The sequence below is a fragment of the Dromiciops gliroides genome, chromosome 2, assembly GCF_019393635.1.
Source record: "Dromiciops gliroides isolate mDroGli1 chromosome 2, mDroGli1.pri, whole genome shotgun sequence".
Taxonomy (NCBI): Eukaryota; Metazoa; Chordata; class Mammalia; order Microbiotheria; family Microbiotheriidae; genus Dromiciops; species Dromiciops gliroides.
Window position 1 is genome coordinate 560442829 of NC_057862.1, and position 16622 is coordinate 560459450.

Sequence of the window (16622 nt, forward strand, 5' to 3'; positions counted from 1 at the left end):
CCTGTAAAAGTCACTATTCCTGTAAAACAGGAATAATGATAGCACCTACCTCCCAGGGTTATTGTATCAAATAAGAATATTTATATAACCTTTAATATTTGTAAAGCTATGTACCTGGCACATTGTAGGTACTTAATAAATGCTTGTTTCCTTTCTTCTTGGGCAAGGAACCTCCCATTCTCTGAAACTTAAAGTCTAAGAGAATTACCTAAAACGTTGAAAAGTTAAATGACTTGACCAGAGGCACAAAGACAGTATGTGTCAAAGACAGAGTTTGAACCCAGTTCTTCCTGGCTTCAAAGCTGGTTCTTTATTTACTACAAATGCTGTCTCTTAGTGATAGCAGCATCTCATACCCCCCTCACTAAGAAATGAAAATAAAAAATGAGAGAGGAAAGAATAATATCATCCATGAAACAGTTAAAAAAAAGAGCAAAGGGAAATTCAGAAGGGAACACAGACAAGCAGATGAGTATTGGAACTATCATGTTAAAATTAATATATGCTTTGGGGGGCAGTTAGGTGGTGCAGTGGATAAAGCACTGGGCCTGGATTCAGGAGTTCCTGAGTTCAAATCCGGCCTCAGACACTTGACACTTACTGGCTGTGTGACCCTGGGCAAGTCACTTAACCCCCATTGCCCCGCCAAAAAAAAAAATTAATATATGCTTTAAAAAACAAGCTGTACATTATAGTGTCATGTGTTATATAGTCCTTTTCTTCCTGTTTTTCTGTGTGTGAGGAAATGCTTGTGTTTGTTGATATTTGTAAAGTTCATAACAATAGGAAAGAACAGAATTTTAAGTTGTTACTAACAGGACACAATGATCATTGGAAAAAGTTTTATGTAAGAAGTGGTAGTTGAATTGAGCTTGTGAGAAAATTATTAATAATAGGGGTTTTGAAAAAAAATAATAATAAGGGTTTTGGGACTCACCAGGGGCCCCCCGCTGAGAGAGCCGGGCCTGACCTTTCTTAAGGTCAGCCCAGAGTCAGGAAGTTACCTCACTCAAAACCACACCTACCTGAAAGCCCTGTTCCCACCAGAGGATCTGTTCTCTGGCTCTGACCTCAGCACAACTGCACCAAACCACCTTCAAATCCAGGGAAGCAATAGATTTGAGTGATGCTAGCCAATCAGCTTTGAACAATGTGTAAGGGCGGGTTCTGTTCCTGCCCACAGCAAGCTTGCACAGACACTTGCTCTCTTTTAGCCCAGGAACTTGGTGAGTGCAGATGCAGTCCTCTAGGGTTCCCCATTTTCTTTCTTCTCTCTTCTATTTCCTAGCTAGGTTTTCCTATCCTTCAGAGCCATGCATGCTTTCCTTACTAATATTTAATATACTTTAATAAATGCTTAATGCCCCAAAACTGGTACAGCAGCCTCTAATTTCTAAGTAACAAATAAATGACAAACCCCAGCTCATTCTCCCTACACTTGGGACAGAAATAGGGTGTCCACATATAGTTTTCCTCACCACAAGCTTTAGAGGATGGGCAGGAATTCAACAAACTAAGAAAGGAAGGGAGGACCTTGTAGACCTAAGAAAAAGCATTAGCAAAAAGGAGACATAGGAGGCTAAAGGGGGGCAAGAAAGTAGTTCAGTTTATCTGAAGTATGACCAATGGGTTAGGCAGTGTATGACAAAAGGATGGAGAGGTAAATTGACAGTAGATTGAAAAAGGCTATGAATAAGGCAAAGGAACCTGAACTTAGCTGGCAATAAAGATTTCTTAGGAGAGCTATGACTACCAAATCTCTTCAGGAAAATGATTACTTTGATACCTTTAGGAAGGCTGGATTGTGGATTGAAAAGAGAATTTGTTGTCCAGTCATTTCTCAGTCGTGTCTGACTCTTTATGACCTTATTTGTGGTTTTTGTGAGATAAACAGGGTTAAGTGACTTGCCCAGGGTCACTCAGCTAGTAAATATCTGAAGCCAGATTTGTGGGGGTTTTTTGTTTTTTGGTGGGGCAATGGGGGTTAAGTGACTTGCCCTGGGTCACACAGCTAGTAATTGTCAAGTGTCTGAGGCCGGATTTGAACTCAGGTACTCCTGAATCCAGGGCCGGTGCTTATCCACTGCGCCACCTAGCCGCCCCGCTGAAGCCAGATTTGAACTCATGAAGATGAGTCTTCCTGACTGTATGCCTAAGCCACCTACCTGCTTGGGAGGTAGGCAGATCTAATAGGGGGCTCTTGCAAAGTAGGTGGTAGTCCGAACTAGGGATATGGGGGTAAGAGGTAGAGAGGAGATATGGCTATGTAAGATGCTTTTATCCAAGTACAACATTTCACACCCTGTTGCCAGGTTATCCACCTGAATGGGAAGAAGAACTGGTAAGAAGGATGGCTGCAGTAACCCTGAGCAGCTCTGCTGCCTTAGCCATACTCCTCTGCCATCAAGCTCCTGTCGATAGGGTAAGATGGGTGCACAATTTTACTCTGGTAGCTTTAGCTGTTCTAGATGAAGCAATCCACTTCTTCCTATAACAACTGCAAACTCTCCTTATAAAACTGAACAGGGCAACAGTGTGCTCTCTCCAGCTCAAAAGGGAGGATGATTATGTTATTATTTATTGCCTTCTCCCATATTAGAGATTCAAGAAAATACACTTTATTGGAAAATTTCACACAGCTTTACAATCAATTATATCAATAAAATTTTTAATCCTATGCAACCAACTTGGGCTTATTTTCACCACCCATTTTTCCCTTGAAGGGTGTTGTTTGGTTTGGGTTTTTTGGGGGGGGGTGGAGGTTGGATTTGAGTATTCAGGATGTAGGTACCCTGCCGGCACATGCTCAGTCTGTTGTTGGACTGTATGCTGTCCAGGCTTAGTCTACATGACTTTTGAAGTGCTGGTGTAATGAAATTAGACTCAAAGTCTTTTATATTAAACTTCAGGCTCTGTCTTAGGAATATGCTAACCATGCTATACTGAGTTTACTGAATGTTTCAGACTATTTTTTAAGCATTTTGAATTCAGTAAGACCCCAAAACACATTCTGACAATGTCTCCTTCCCCCCATTTTCAAACTTATTTATGTCTTAAGGCAATTGAAATCCATGTGTTTCTGATTCCTTTTCACTAACTCATCCAAATGTCGGTTCACAAGAGTTCTTTGATGTCCCAAAAACATTTGAACCTTAAAAAAAAAAAAACTTGTTTTCTTTTTCCCCTGGGAAAGGAGAAATCATGTTTGTATCCTGAGAAAGGAACATAATATTCTGAAAGTTATCCAGGTTACAGTTGGAGACTGTACATCTGGCATCAGAGTTTTTAGTTTTTTCTTAACTTAGCCTAAAATGGACCATATTGAGAATTACTTTTACATTTCAAAGTCATATCCCAGGACTTCCATTCTAGCTGAAATTCATAAGACTAGAAAGGACCACCAGAAGTCATCTAGTTTCTACTTTCTGATATATCAGGCCTGCATCTAAATAATCTGGAAAAATATGGAACATATATGGGCATTGTGAAAGACATTCAGGAAGAAAATTTCATATTTTTTCTAAGTATTGTGGAAACACTATATGGTGTCATAAATTCCAATTAATAAACCAACATGCATTTAATTATCTGCTCTGAGTCAGGTGCCATCCTAGGTACTAGAGATAAAAAAAAAAAAAGAAGCAATCCCTCCTCTCAACAAGCTTGCATTTTATCAGGAAAGATCCCACAGGACAGCAGGTTCTGCTCAAAGGACTTAGAATGTTTTGCCTAGAGAAGAGAAGCCAGGATAGCTGTCTTCAAATATCTGAAGGCCTGTCACAGACAAGAGGGATGTCCTGAATTGAATATATATATATATGGGTGTATATATGCATGTATACATATATACACCCACACATACATATATGGAAAATTCCTAGAAGTTCTATAACTAGGAATTCTTATGTTGGAGACAAATTCAATTCAGGACATTGGATAGGTAGGGTGACAGAGAAGACAGTCTAGCCACACATGTAGTTGCCTTATGAAAAAGGTAGCCTGTCCCTGTAGTAACAGCGCATTTCTCTATAAGGTTATGGGGGAGGCAGACCCCAGGAGAGAGGTGCCACAGTGACAGGGCCCTGGGAAGGGGTATCAGGCTGAGGGGGTCATGCCAAGTAATGATGCAGGCTTGTAGAAGACTATGATGTAAGGCTTGGGAAAAAGTTTACACCCTTCTATCAAGTATCAGCACGGCTCTGTCTGCAGCCTGACAATTTCTGATGTGTGTGTGGTTTTTCAGAGAGAGTTGGGCTTTTGCAAAAGAAGCATAGCTAGAAGAAAGCAGAAGAGAGATGGGATTTGGCTGGCCCAAGCATCTCTCAAGCACCTTGAAGAAGAAGAAAAGAGAAGGAAAAATACCCTGGCATGATAAAAAGGATGGATTTGGAGTCATGAGATCCTGAGTTCAAATTCTGACATTTACTGGTTTTGTGACCATGTTAAGATCACAACTCTTCTGAATCACAGCTGTAAAAAGAGTAATAATAATAATACCTATAATATCTATTTAACAGGGTGTTTAGGAAGACAAAATAAAATTGCAGAGATAAAGAGCTTTGAAAATCTTCTCAGTTTATAAAAATGTCAGTTGTCACTATAGTTGTTCTTAATACTATATTAAAGTTTACCTCTAAAAGAAGAAACCGTTCAGGAAAAGAATAAATCCATGTTAAAATTATGGTCTGTTATAAATTAGCATTCCATAGAATAAACTATTAAGGAATAGTCAGAAAAATACACATCTGTATTGTAAGGGCTAAAATTCTAGCTATGCTGTCTAAAATATCTAATGAGTGGTCACCAATAAATTATAAGCTTTAGCAAGAATATTTAAGTATTTATTAAAGAGCATTAGGATCAGAGAGAAAGGTAAAAAATCTAACTATTTCTAAGAGACCCCATCATCCAACCCGCCATGGCGAGGTCAGGACAAACCCCTCTGCCAGCGTCCGCTTCCTACTTCGTGTTCTCCTCCCAGAAATGGGAGGCTCCTCACGTTGATTGGCTGGTAGCTTTGACAGACAGTACCCAGGAGCAAACGTCACTTCCTGACGCCAAGGAACTGACCACATGGCTTGCCCTCATATGCCTTCTCCTCATGGTGGAGCTTTCCTACAGTAGCTCTCCAGCAGGTGGCATCATTCCAATCGTTACAGTATTGTAAAAGTTTATTTCTAACAAATTATGTTTTAATTGTTTGCTTGTATGTTTCTTTTAAAGCTTAAGTCTAATGATTTCAATATTCATTTTTGGATAAGAAGTTAGAATCCTGTGACCATAAATTCATAGGGTCAGTTTGAGCAGAGAATCACCATCTTGAACCACAAGGAAAATATCAACCTTGTGGCTTAGACCATGTCACTGTGGCACAGTGATGCCCTTTGCTGACAGAATATCCAAACTGCAGCTCCATTACCCTCAGAGGAATATAATCTAAGTAAAACACTTGAAGCCTGAAGAAATAAAACCTTCTTCAGTCTGGGATTGATTGCCTTCCATGGAACTAGGGATAGGTAATGGAAAAGGAGGGCTGAGAGCCTGTCAACAAATATTATAAGTGAAAACCCTGTCAGAACACTGAACCATGGGTCAAAATAGTCATTGCTAAATCTACGATCTGAGAAACAAGAGAAACTTGTTCTCAGGACCCATCAGGGGATAGTGAATAACCTCAAAAAGGGCTTAAGTTAAATTAAAGTAAAGGTAAGACAGACAATAGCTTTTGAGAGGAGGACTGTTAGGGGTTAACTAAGCCCCCCTTTTACTGTTCGAGCAAAGCTCACAGACAGAAACCCTCCTTCCAGAAAATATGTGCTGATTCTTAGTTAGTCCTTGACAAGAGAGCTGTAAACCACAATGATCCTTCCTGGATGCGGATGCACTTGCTGGGCACCAAGGATGATGCATTTGCATAGGCGCCAAGGAAACTTCAAAGGACATGCTCCTTATCATAGATAAGGCCTACATGGCCAAAGTCTAGGAACCAATCCCCTCATCCTGCTCTTTTGGCAGGAACTTCACACAAAGACATTCCTTTTGCTCACCTCAGGTATAAAAATGTCAGACTGTCCAAATAAACCTTGCCTTTTGCCTCCACCCGAGTGCATGGGGCCCTTCCAATCCTGTCCTATGTCTCTGTGTCTTTTTTCCTTATCATCTTACCTGTAGCAGTGCGGGAACCTGTTCCAGCAGACTACTGGATCCAAAACTGTCAGAGCACCAACAAATTATACAAAAATTTCATTAATTTCGATTTCTCTCATCAAACTAAAAGTACTAGAAATTGTTTTCACATTTTAAAAAATTAGAAAAAAAATACCCTTTATTTTATAGAAGTATTACTCAATCAATTAATAAGCCTTTATTAAGGCTCTACTAGGTGCAAGGCACAGTGCTAGGTGCTGGAAATTCAAGAAGGAAAATGAAACAGTCCCCGCTTTTAAGCAGCTTTCAGGGGAAACAGCATGTATATACAGAGGCATATACAAAATAAATATAAGGTCATTTTTATTTCTACTATCAACTGGGGGGATCAGGAAAATCTTCATGTATGTGGAAGGTGGTGTTTGAGCAGAGTTGTGAAAGAAATAAAAGATTTTAGAAGACAGAAGTAAGGAGGGAGTGCATTCCAGTCATGGAGGACAGATAGCCAATGAAAAGGCACAAAAGGCATACTAGGGAATGCTTTGTGTGAGCATCAGCAAGGACAGTTTGACTAAGTCAGGATAGAGCTGTTCTGACTTTACAGTATAGTTCTAACATATCTTGGAGAGACATTGTAGATGGACAATGAATTAGGCCTAGAAATGAACTAGAGGAAGAGAATAAGAACTTCACTTAGAAAATCTTGTAGTTCTTTTAATGAATCCAAGCTTTTTCCTGAAACATGCCCTTTTATTTGGCATCATTTTTCTTCCCATAATGTTGTATCTCTTTAAGTCATTTCACAGGCTCCAAAGGGTAAAGGAGAGGCTCACTGGAGGTCTGAGTATGCTACAATATCCTGGCAATGAAGAAATGCGCAGGCAAAGTGGCATAAAAGCTATCCTCTGAGCGAGATGTGACTGGGGGACTAGTAGCCATGTAGAAAGAGTGAACTGACAGACAAGCCTGCAGTCTCCGTTAGGATTCATGCCATGCCAGAAGACCATCACAGTGGTTGTGCCAACCCTTATAGCAGATGGACAGGAGGACAGAGACTCCTGGGATTAGACTGTAATTTGGATTACTAGAAGCAATACCCACATCAATGAAAGCCATCAGAACATCAGCTTCCCAAAGCACTTTATGGTTTATCTATTTAATACAGATAATCTACAAAATGGATAACAGGCTTTGAATATTAATTAAAATAATAACAAACATTGTACTAGGGAACAGCTATTTGGGGATAGCCTTCGAATCAGTCACATAAAGGCTATATGACTTTAGAACTACTTCCTCTCATCTGAGGAATGATGGAAACACTGACCTAATCTTATACATACTCGTTACTAGTTCTGGTTATGATTCCTATTATAAGTATTATAAGTATCTATGTACACATTTTATGCTCACCATACCCCCACCACCATTGTACTATAAATTCCTTAAGAACAGGGACTATGTCTTATTTTTCTCTATATTTTTCTCCTTGTCCTTTCCACATAGAAGATTCTTGAAGTTTGTTGAATTCGTGAATTCTCTTTTCATCTAGGTATATAACAAATACCCCTAGCTAATCTAGTCTAATCTGGAAAAATTATATAATAGGATTTATATGAAAAATTATAAGTTTAGAAAAATTATAATTGGGCCATAAATCCCTTCATGGTCACCATTCAAATGTAAAAATATTTTAACTGACTAGGGGGGACTAATCTAACTAGAGGACTCATCTGTGGCCTCTTGACTCACTGGCTATCTGACTGCTATTAATATAGGCCATTTAAAAATTTCTCCACACTGCTCCCAAACTGATAAGCAAAAGATTAAGAAACCTCTTAACTAAATAATCAAAGAAGAGTTTATTTATGAGATACAATTTAAACATAAAAATACAGGGAAATAAAATGTACAACCTGACTGCTTTCTGGAGCGTCTCTTTCCACCCTCCGCACCTGGAACTTTCTAGCCTCCTCCTGCGTACCAGTGGACCTTCTTCTAGCGTTCTCCTAGTGCTCCAGCGTCCCCCCCCTTCCCCGGCTCCTCTACCGTCTCCTGTTCTGTCTGAATGCTCCGTCAGTCCGCCCCCCACCTCTTTACACAGCCTCAGTCTCCTTAGCATCCTTGTAGCAGCCCCCCTTCTGTCCATCCTCTTAATCTTCCGGCCTCCCTTTGTCCCCCTAGTCCTCTGGCGTCCCCTTACTGTCTAACTCCCCGATATGGACATGGACATGGATATAGATATAGATATAGATACAGATATAGATACAGATATATAGATATCTTCCTTCTCTCCACTCAAACCTCGGGGCTCCCTGCACCCCCGCACACACCAAACTAATCCGCAGGGCGCACTAGGGCTGCGGCTGGGGAGGCTCAACCACACCCAGGGGCCCGGCTGCATGCCTGGGACCTCTACATGGGCTACACCAGAGCCCGGCCTGGACTAGCCCGGGATCCCTGGGATAGATCCTCTCAGGGCGAGGGAGCTGGGGCTTTTTTTCTTTTTTTTTTCCCCAAGCCTTCTGACCTGACGTCCTGAAAAGCCCACGGGACTTTTTGGTTCAGCTGAAGTGGAGGGGGAGGGACACCAGCGCCTCACACAGAAAAAACCCTGAGGGCCCAAGGCTTTCTAATCTCAGCCCAAAGGTAGGGTCCCCAAATCAATATAAATTTCCACAGTATTGTGGACTATGAAGTACCATTATTAATCAACACTATTCTCACTAGGTCTGAGATACCATGACTATATGGTCAGACAAATTACTAATTCACAAGCAACTCCCCAAGCAAACTAGAATCATTTTGAAGAAACCCTGAAATAACTACCTTAATCAAAAGGGAGTTACTTCATGGAAATATACCCACAGGCCACCCATAAAATTCCCTTAACTATTGTAACCACATGCCCATTTTTGTGCTTCCCCTAATATTAAAACCCAAGAAAGAAGCAGCTAGATGGCACAGTGGATAAAGCACTGGCCCTGGATTCAGGAGGACCTGAATTCAAATCTGACCTCAGATACTTGACATTTACTAGCTGTGTGACCCTGGGCAAGTCACTTAACTTTCACTGCCCTGCAAAAACAAACAAACAAACAAAAAGACCCAAGAAAAGGGATGATGGTTCACATGGCATTTGTGTGTGGTTATACTGAAGGGGCAGCAGGGGCACCAGCCTATTCCTTCCTTAAGATGCTCACTGTAAGAGATGATCCAGATGAAATGGTTAAACAAATCTCACTTTGAAGGAGTCTCAAAAAAAGCTGACTAGCTAAATCAAATACTGGTAGAGAATCATATTAGAATGAAGACACCATCGAAAGATCCTAAATCTTCTCAAGGGGCAGCTTCATCATGTCAAACACACAACCACATGATGATATTAAACTAGTTCACAGCCTACATTCAAGTACTAATAGGGGAAGTACAAATTAACCATATTATATTGTATCTTTGCTTAACTATAGACCCTAAATGTGACCAGTAATTACAAAATTAAACTGAAAACTTGTTTATTCTTATTAATCTATTCTTTCATCGTGGAAGAAGAGAAAAAGCAGGAATGGGAACAAGAATTTTTTTTCTTTAAAGGAAGAAGCCAATTTTCTATTTCTTTAAATGTAACTGGTTGGTCAACAAGCATTTATTAAGAACTTACTATGTACCAGGCACTGTGTTAGAAGCTAAAAATATGGTGCCAGGCCTCAACGTGTTCACATTCTAAGGTGGAGTCAAAATGCAAATAACTCTGTGTGCGTCAGTGTCTGTGTGTGTCTGTGTCACTTACCATGTAAGTGGAAGGCAGTCTCAATATTGAGAAAAGCTTTCCTGGAGTATGTGGATGTGGGACTGAGCTGAGTGTTTTGAAGGAAGCCAAGAGGTAGATGTGAGGAAAGAGAACATTCCGGGTAGGGAGGACAGCCACTGAAAAAGCACAGATTCAATAAATGGTATATTGTAGGACCAATTGTTAATTGGGGAGCGCTAGCTAAGCGGCTCGCCGCAATATTGGGGCAAGGAAGGAGACCGGCAGCCTCCCTCAGAACAGAACAGGATTTATTTTAACAAGAATGAACTTTAAAAAAAAAAAAACCACAAACAGGATCAGGAGGATCAAGGGAAAGGAAATAAAATGGGGAAAGGGAAATTATACAACCTGAAAAATACCACCCTTTACCATGTCAGTCTCTAGGCAGAAGAGGGAGGAGATTAGGTGCATGATTTAGCAGCACCTACACAGAATTAGTCTCACCAAGATTAAATCCAGAGCAGGCGGGCATTGGCAGCCTTCCTCCTCAGGATGCCACCAATGACCCAAGGCTGCATCACCCAGCCTGGCTTTCAGGCTGGATCAGAAATCCCATTCCTTATAAATAGCACAGAAAAGACCAAATGCAAAAGCAAAACCCCAGTACCATTTTTCAGGCCTACATGACCAAAATGGGGAAAACGTGGCTTCCAACCACACAGGAGGCCAATGCACAATGTCCACATGTGCCCTAATTCTCTAGTCTCCCTGACGCAGATTCTCTCAGCATCTTTCATGTGACAGACACCATCTCACCATATCAGGTAGTCTAGGAAAGTGCCAAACCCCCATTAAATACATATTGTTGTGGGTTTTTTTACAGGTTGTCTAAGCCCTCATTAGAATGTGAACTTGAGGGGGCAGCTAGATGGTGCAGTGGATAGAGCACTGGCCCTGGATTCAGGAGGACCTGAGTTCAAATCCAGCCTCAGACACTTAACACTTACTAGCTGTGTGACCCTGGGCAAGTCACTTAACCCCAATTGCCTCACAAAAAGAAAAAAAAGGAATGTGAACTTGAAGCCAGGGGTTGTTTTCTTTTTTCTTTCTTTATATCCCCAGTACTTAACATAGTGCCTGCCACAAGGTAACTTTTAATATATGCTTATTATTGAGTGAATGATGGATCAAATCCCCCATATCTATTGAATAAAACCTTGATTCCTTAACCTAACATTTGATACCACTGGCAATTTGGACTCAAAATGCTTTTCCAGACATTTGGCATCACCAAAGAGAGGCTGACATCACCCATCTTCTTTCTCAAAGCAAGAAGCCAGCGGGACCTGTGGAGACTGAGGAAACTCCTCATACAGGTGCAGGATATCAATCTCCAATAACGAGGACAGAGTCCCCTACAACAGGCCCTTGAGGTAATGGTTATACTTGGATCCCTTGCTCCTCATACATGACCCAAGCTCTTCTCTTCTCTGCCATTTTCTCTGTTCTTGGAGTGTTCTTCTCTTCTCCCAGTGACACTTGACATGATTCTGCCCATGATTCGTCAATGCTCAGCTAAAATGCTATCACCATTGTGGGAACCAATTTTTAATTGGGGAGCGCTAGTTAAGCAGCTTGCTGCAATATTGGGGCAAGGAAGGAGACCAGCAGCCTCCCTCAAAACAGAACAAGATTTATTTTAATAAGAACGAACTTAAAAAAAAAAACACAAACAGGATCAGTAGGATCAAGGGAAAAGAAATAAAAATGGGGAAAGGGAAATTATAATACCTGAAAAAATACCACCGCCCAGGAATCAGCTGAAAATATGCAGCAGAACACCTGTCGCTTTCCAGCTTCCACCTAGAATGCCCAATTCTCCTCCCCCAAACTTAAAAACACCCCACACAGTCCAAGCCAATGGGATGGCCGCTCTGACAGTCACATGACTGCCCTCACTAGGCTTCCAATCATTATAACTTTGCCAGGCCCATGTAGGTGTCACGAGTGGTGATGACGTGAGGTGCCAGAGTCCTGGCAACGGCTACAACCAGTGGGTGGAGCACCGTGGGGTTTGCAGAGCCCCAGGCCAGTGCTTGCTGAGGCATAAAAACCTCAAATAACAATTAATTCTTTACAATATCAAGTTCAAGAAACAGCAGGTAAGGGTAGCTGTATTGCTGAGGACATGAAAGGGGAGTCGAGGGCAAGAAGATCAGAAAGGAAGAGTAGAGGTGGTTAAAAAAAAAAAAAGGCTTTAAGTGCCCAAGGGAGGATTTTATATTTGTTCCTCGTGGTAATAGGGAGCCACAGAAGCTTATTAAGTAGGGAGTGAAGATGGTCAGACCTGTGCTTTAGGAAAATCACTTTGACAACTAAATGGAGGCTGGATTATAATAGGGAGACCCACCAGCAGATTACGGCAATAGTCCATGTGTGAGGTAATGAGGAGCTAGCTACATCAGGGTGACAGATATGTGAGTGGAGGGAAGGGAATATAGCTAGGAGATAAATATTGTCAAATTAGTAGACTGCTCAATCTACTAATATAATACAAACATAATATATAATACCAATATAATCCTAATGGAATGCTGAAAGCCTGGGTGACTGATAGGATGACAGTGGCCTCAAAAGCAAAAGGAAAGCTGGGGAAAAGGAGGTACTTGGAAATAAAGAAAATTAGTTCTATTTTTGGATATACTGAGTTTACTATTACTATTATAGAACATTCAAACTGAGATGTCCAAAAGGCAACTGGTAATTTGAGACGGGGGTTCAGGAGAAAAAAACAGGACTGGATATATAGATATGGAAATCACCTGTGTAGAGATGATAACTGTTCAAACCAATGGAAGTACAGAAAGCAAGAAGTGAGATACTCTAAAGAGAGTAAAGGAGAAGGCCCAGATAGAACCTTGCAGCATACCCATGGTTTAATTGATGTAACCTGGATGAAGATCTAGCAAAGCAATTAGTAAGGATCCGTTAACAGACTAGCGTATGTGTCAGAGTCGGACTTAAACCCAAGTCCTTCTGGCCTTGATTGGTTCTCTAGCTACTATAATGACCCAACTCTTGTTTCAAGGCAATGAAAAAATTATCAAAAGTCTCCTGCACTCGGGACTGGGGCGGACTGAGATTGCACCAGGCAGTTGATTGGGGGGAGGGAAGCTAGACACAAAAATGGACGTGTTCCTAATGATCCAGTGCCACAAGGCAATGATCTTCACAGATGCAAAGGAGTCGAGTTTGAGCTGAAGCGCACCGTGGAAGGTATCCTCAAAAGGCCCCCAGATGAGCAGTCGCTCTATAAGGACAACCAGCTGCTGGATGACAGTAAGACCCTGGGTGAATGTGGCTTCACAAGTCAGACAGCCAGACCTCAAGCACCAGCCACTGTGGGGCTGGCCTTTTGAGCTGATGATGTATTTGAGACATTGCGCACTGAGTCTTTCTCCAGCCCCCCAGAACTGCCAGATGTCATAAAGCCTCAAGACTGGAAGTGGCACCAATGAGCAAGCTGTGAAGTAAGTGCCCAAGGCCCCACCCCCTATAGTGACCTAATACAATAAAAAATTTTGGTGTCAGGCTGTTGCCTCCAAAAAAAAAAAAAAAGTCTCCTGTATACCAAAAGCTATCGTAGTGTGAGATACAGAAAGCATAAGATAGTAACTGCTTTAGAATAATTTGTGGTCTTAATATTTACTGTACTGAATTCAATCCTGCTTGGAAATACAAGATTTAAATACATTAAATGAGAGAATAAAATGACAATATAATATAGTACTAAATTGTATAGTAATAATCATAATACCACTTTGCATTTATATATTTCTTTATATTTCAAAAACTTCTGCAGACATTCTTATTTCATCTTACCTGAACTTTCTATCATCCCTGTAAACAGTTTTGGTTTGGTTTTTTTGTTGTTGCTGTTCAGTCATTTTTCAGTCATGCCTGATTCTTCCTGAGTTTATGTGGGGTTTTCTTGGCAAAGATACTGGAATCTTTCTTCACCTCATTCTACTGATGTGGAAACTGAGGCAACAGGGTTAAATTACTTGCCCAGGATCACACAGCTACTAAGAGTCTGAGGCCAAATTTGAACTCATTAAAGAAAAGTCTTCCTAACTCTAGGCTTACCACACTATCCACCATGCCACCTAGCTGCTCCCTGTAGGGAGTTCAACTAATATTATTCTCATTTGAAGAGAAGAGAAAAATAAGTGATGATCACATGAAATACTTTTTCCAAGCTAACATGAAAGTAAGGAGTAATGCCTGAATGAGTACCTAGGTTTTCTGATGCACTCCAAATACACCATTCTTCCTGCTATACCACCAACCCAATAAAAGAAGTAGTTCAAATACAAATAAGGGAAGAATCAGAGGAAATGAGAGTTATAAAGGGGAAAAAATCACAAAGGAAGTGGAATTTAAGGTAAACCCATAAAAAGAGGTCGAATTTCAATGGGAAGAGAGCAACATCCTGAGCAGTTCTCATGCTGGAAACAATACGCAGAAAGGTCAAGGTGTCTGGGAGGAGTGCTGTAAGGAGAAAATAAAGGATGCATATTAGTGAGCCACAAGGGGAAAAAATGGATTGGGAAGTTGAGGTTTCAAAAATCAGACTGAGTAATTTGGACTTGATCCTGCACCCTTTCTTCAAATTCTTAGTACAGAACTGTGGGATAACCTTGACTCTTTAGGCAAGGGCCCCTGTATGCCAGGAACACTCAAGTAGCTGAAACAATTCTCACACGAGTAGCTGTACCCCTGCTAGGAGCTTCATATTCAGATCTTTACCACACAATGTACTGTTTCCAAAGAAGTGCCACATTCTGCTCTCCGGCTATTCCACCTATAGAGTGGAGATGGAGAAGAGAGATAGCATCGAGATAAATATGGCTCTCAACACCTTCATGAAATCATTGTGAGGATTTTAATGAGAACATTTTGAATGAGTCCAAGCAAGATAAAGGAACGAAAACCACTGTCTAAATATAAAGCATTATTATTAGTGGGCACATACCTAAAAGTCAGACTACTACATGAAATCGTTTTTAAAATGCCAATAGGGCATGAACTTAGGAAGAAAGAGTAACTGAAAGAAAAATCAAGCAAAGGGCACCTTTCAATAAATAACCTCTGGAGTGGTAGCCTTCTGGGTTAGTCTCCACAGGGAGCTTTCCCTCATTGTCAGCAAAGGCTGAAAGCCTCTTTTATAACTCACGAGCAACCTCTACTGGCAGGCCAGTGGTTAAGAACCACAGGGAAATTAAAACCTGAAAGGCTCCTTTTGCAGATGCTGAAATAAACAGTAAATTAAAGTAGTCATTCTATCACCAGGGGACCTGGCAAATATTTAAACCCTGAGAGTTTACCAGATCCTCTGCTAGAATTATAACTGTACATACACTTGGGGAAGATCTGAATTTGATATATCTTACACTGGACTAGACCAAAAGAAGAACAGCCACACATTTGTGGGTAAAAACCGTTCAATATTAATTAGCCTATTTTCACTGCTCTATAGGAAACTTCTAGATGACTAGAACAGAGAAAAACCACAAACAACTTATAAATTGTAAATCCAGAGCATGTACTTGCATCAGCACCTTATCTGCCCTAGAGAATTCTACAGGTGCATTGACCCTACTGTTAATCTACCGAAAAGGCAGACAGGTGTGAAATTCTTGGGTGAAGAGACCTACCTACCATAGCTGTTGAGTATTAACTTTCAAGTGTACATCTTAAGTCATGCTCCTATCCTGATATGTTTCAAAGGGCACATGTTAAGTGAAAGGGCACTTTTCACAAACATGCAGCATCTTGATATAGTAGAGAAAGCACAGAGATGGCCAATCTCCACAACTCAGTCAATCTTAGGTAGGTTTGGCATTCACACTATATGACTAGTCCACTGGAGTTGCACTCTCTGCAATAGAGTATGAATATAAACAAATATATACAAAGCAAGCCACATACAAGATAATTAACAGTGAGGTGGCACAATGTATAAAGCATGGGGCCTACAAGTCAGGAAGACCTTAGTTCAAATCCAGTATCAGACACTTACTAGTGAGTAAATGATCCTGGGCAAGTCCCTTAATCCTGTTTGCCTCAGTTTCCTCATCTGTAAAATGAGCTGGAGAAGGAAAGAGCAAACCATTCTATTATCTCCCCCCCCCCAAAAAAAAGGAATAAAAAAAAACCAAATGGGGTCACAAAAAGTCAGACATAACAAAATGACTGAACAAAAATAAAAAATAACAGAGGGAAGGCACTGGAATTAAAAGGACTCAGGGAAGGCTTCCTGTAGAAGCCTAGATTTCAGGAAGACAGGGAGGTCAGCAGCCAGAAAGGAGAAGGGAGAGCATTCCAGGCATAAGGGATAGCCAAAAAAAAATGCCCAGAGCTGAGAGACTGAGTATCCTGTTGGTGGAACCCCTAGGAGAAGACTGTTACTAGATTGAAGAGTATGTGTCGGGGGATAAGGGGTAAGAAAACTAGAAAGGCAGGAGGGGGTTAGACTATAAAGGGCTTTGAATGCCAAATGAAATATTTTGATCATGGAGGCAATAGAAAGGCATTGGAGTTTATTGAGTAGCGGAGTAACATGATATGACCTGTGCATTAGGCTGAATAGAGGATGGATTGGCATGATGAGAGACTTGAGGCAGGCAGACCCACCAGTAGACTATTGGACTAATCAAGGTAT

General features: G+C 40.9%; 1 protein-coding gene and 1 pseudogene across 1 annotated transcript in view; one reads left to right on the top strand and one right to left on the bottom strand.

The window, feature by feature from the left end:
- DTD1 (D-aminoacyl-tRNA deacylase 1) overlaps positions 1–16622 on the bottom strand; it is a 199162-nt gene that overhangs the window by 49032 nt on the left and 133508 nt on the right. The gene's annotated exons all lie outside the window — the stretch shown is intronic.
- On the top strand, positions 13085–13432 carry LOC122743235 (annotated as a pseudogene).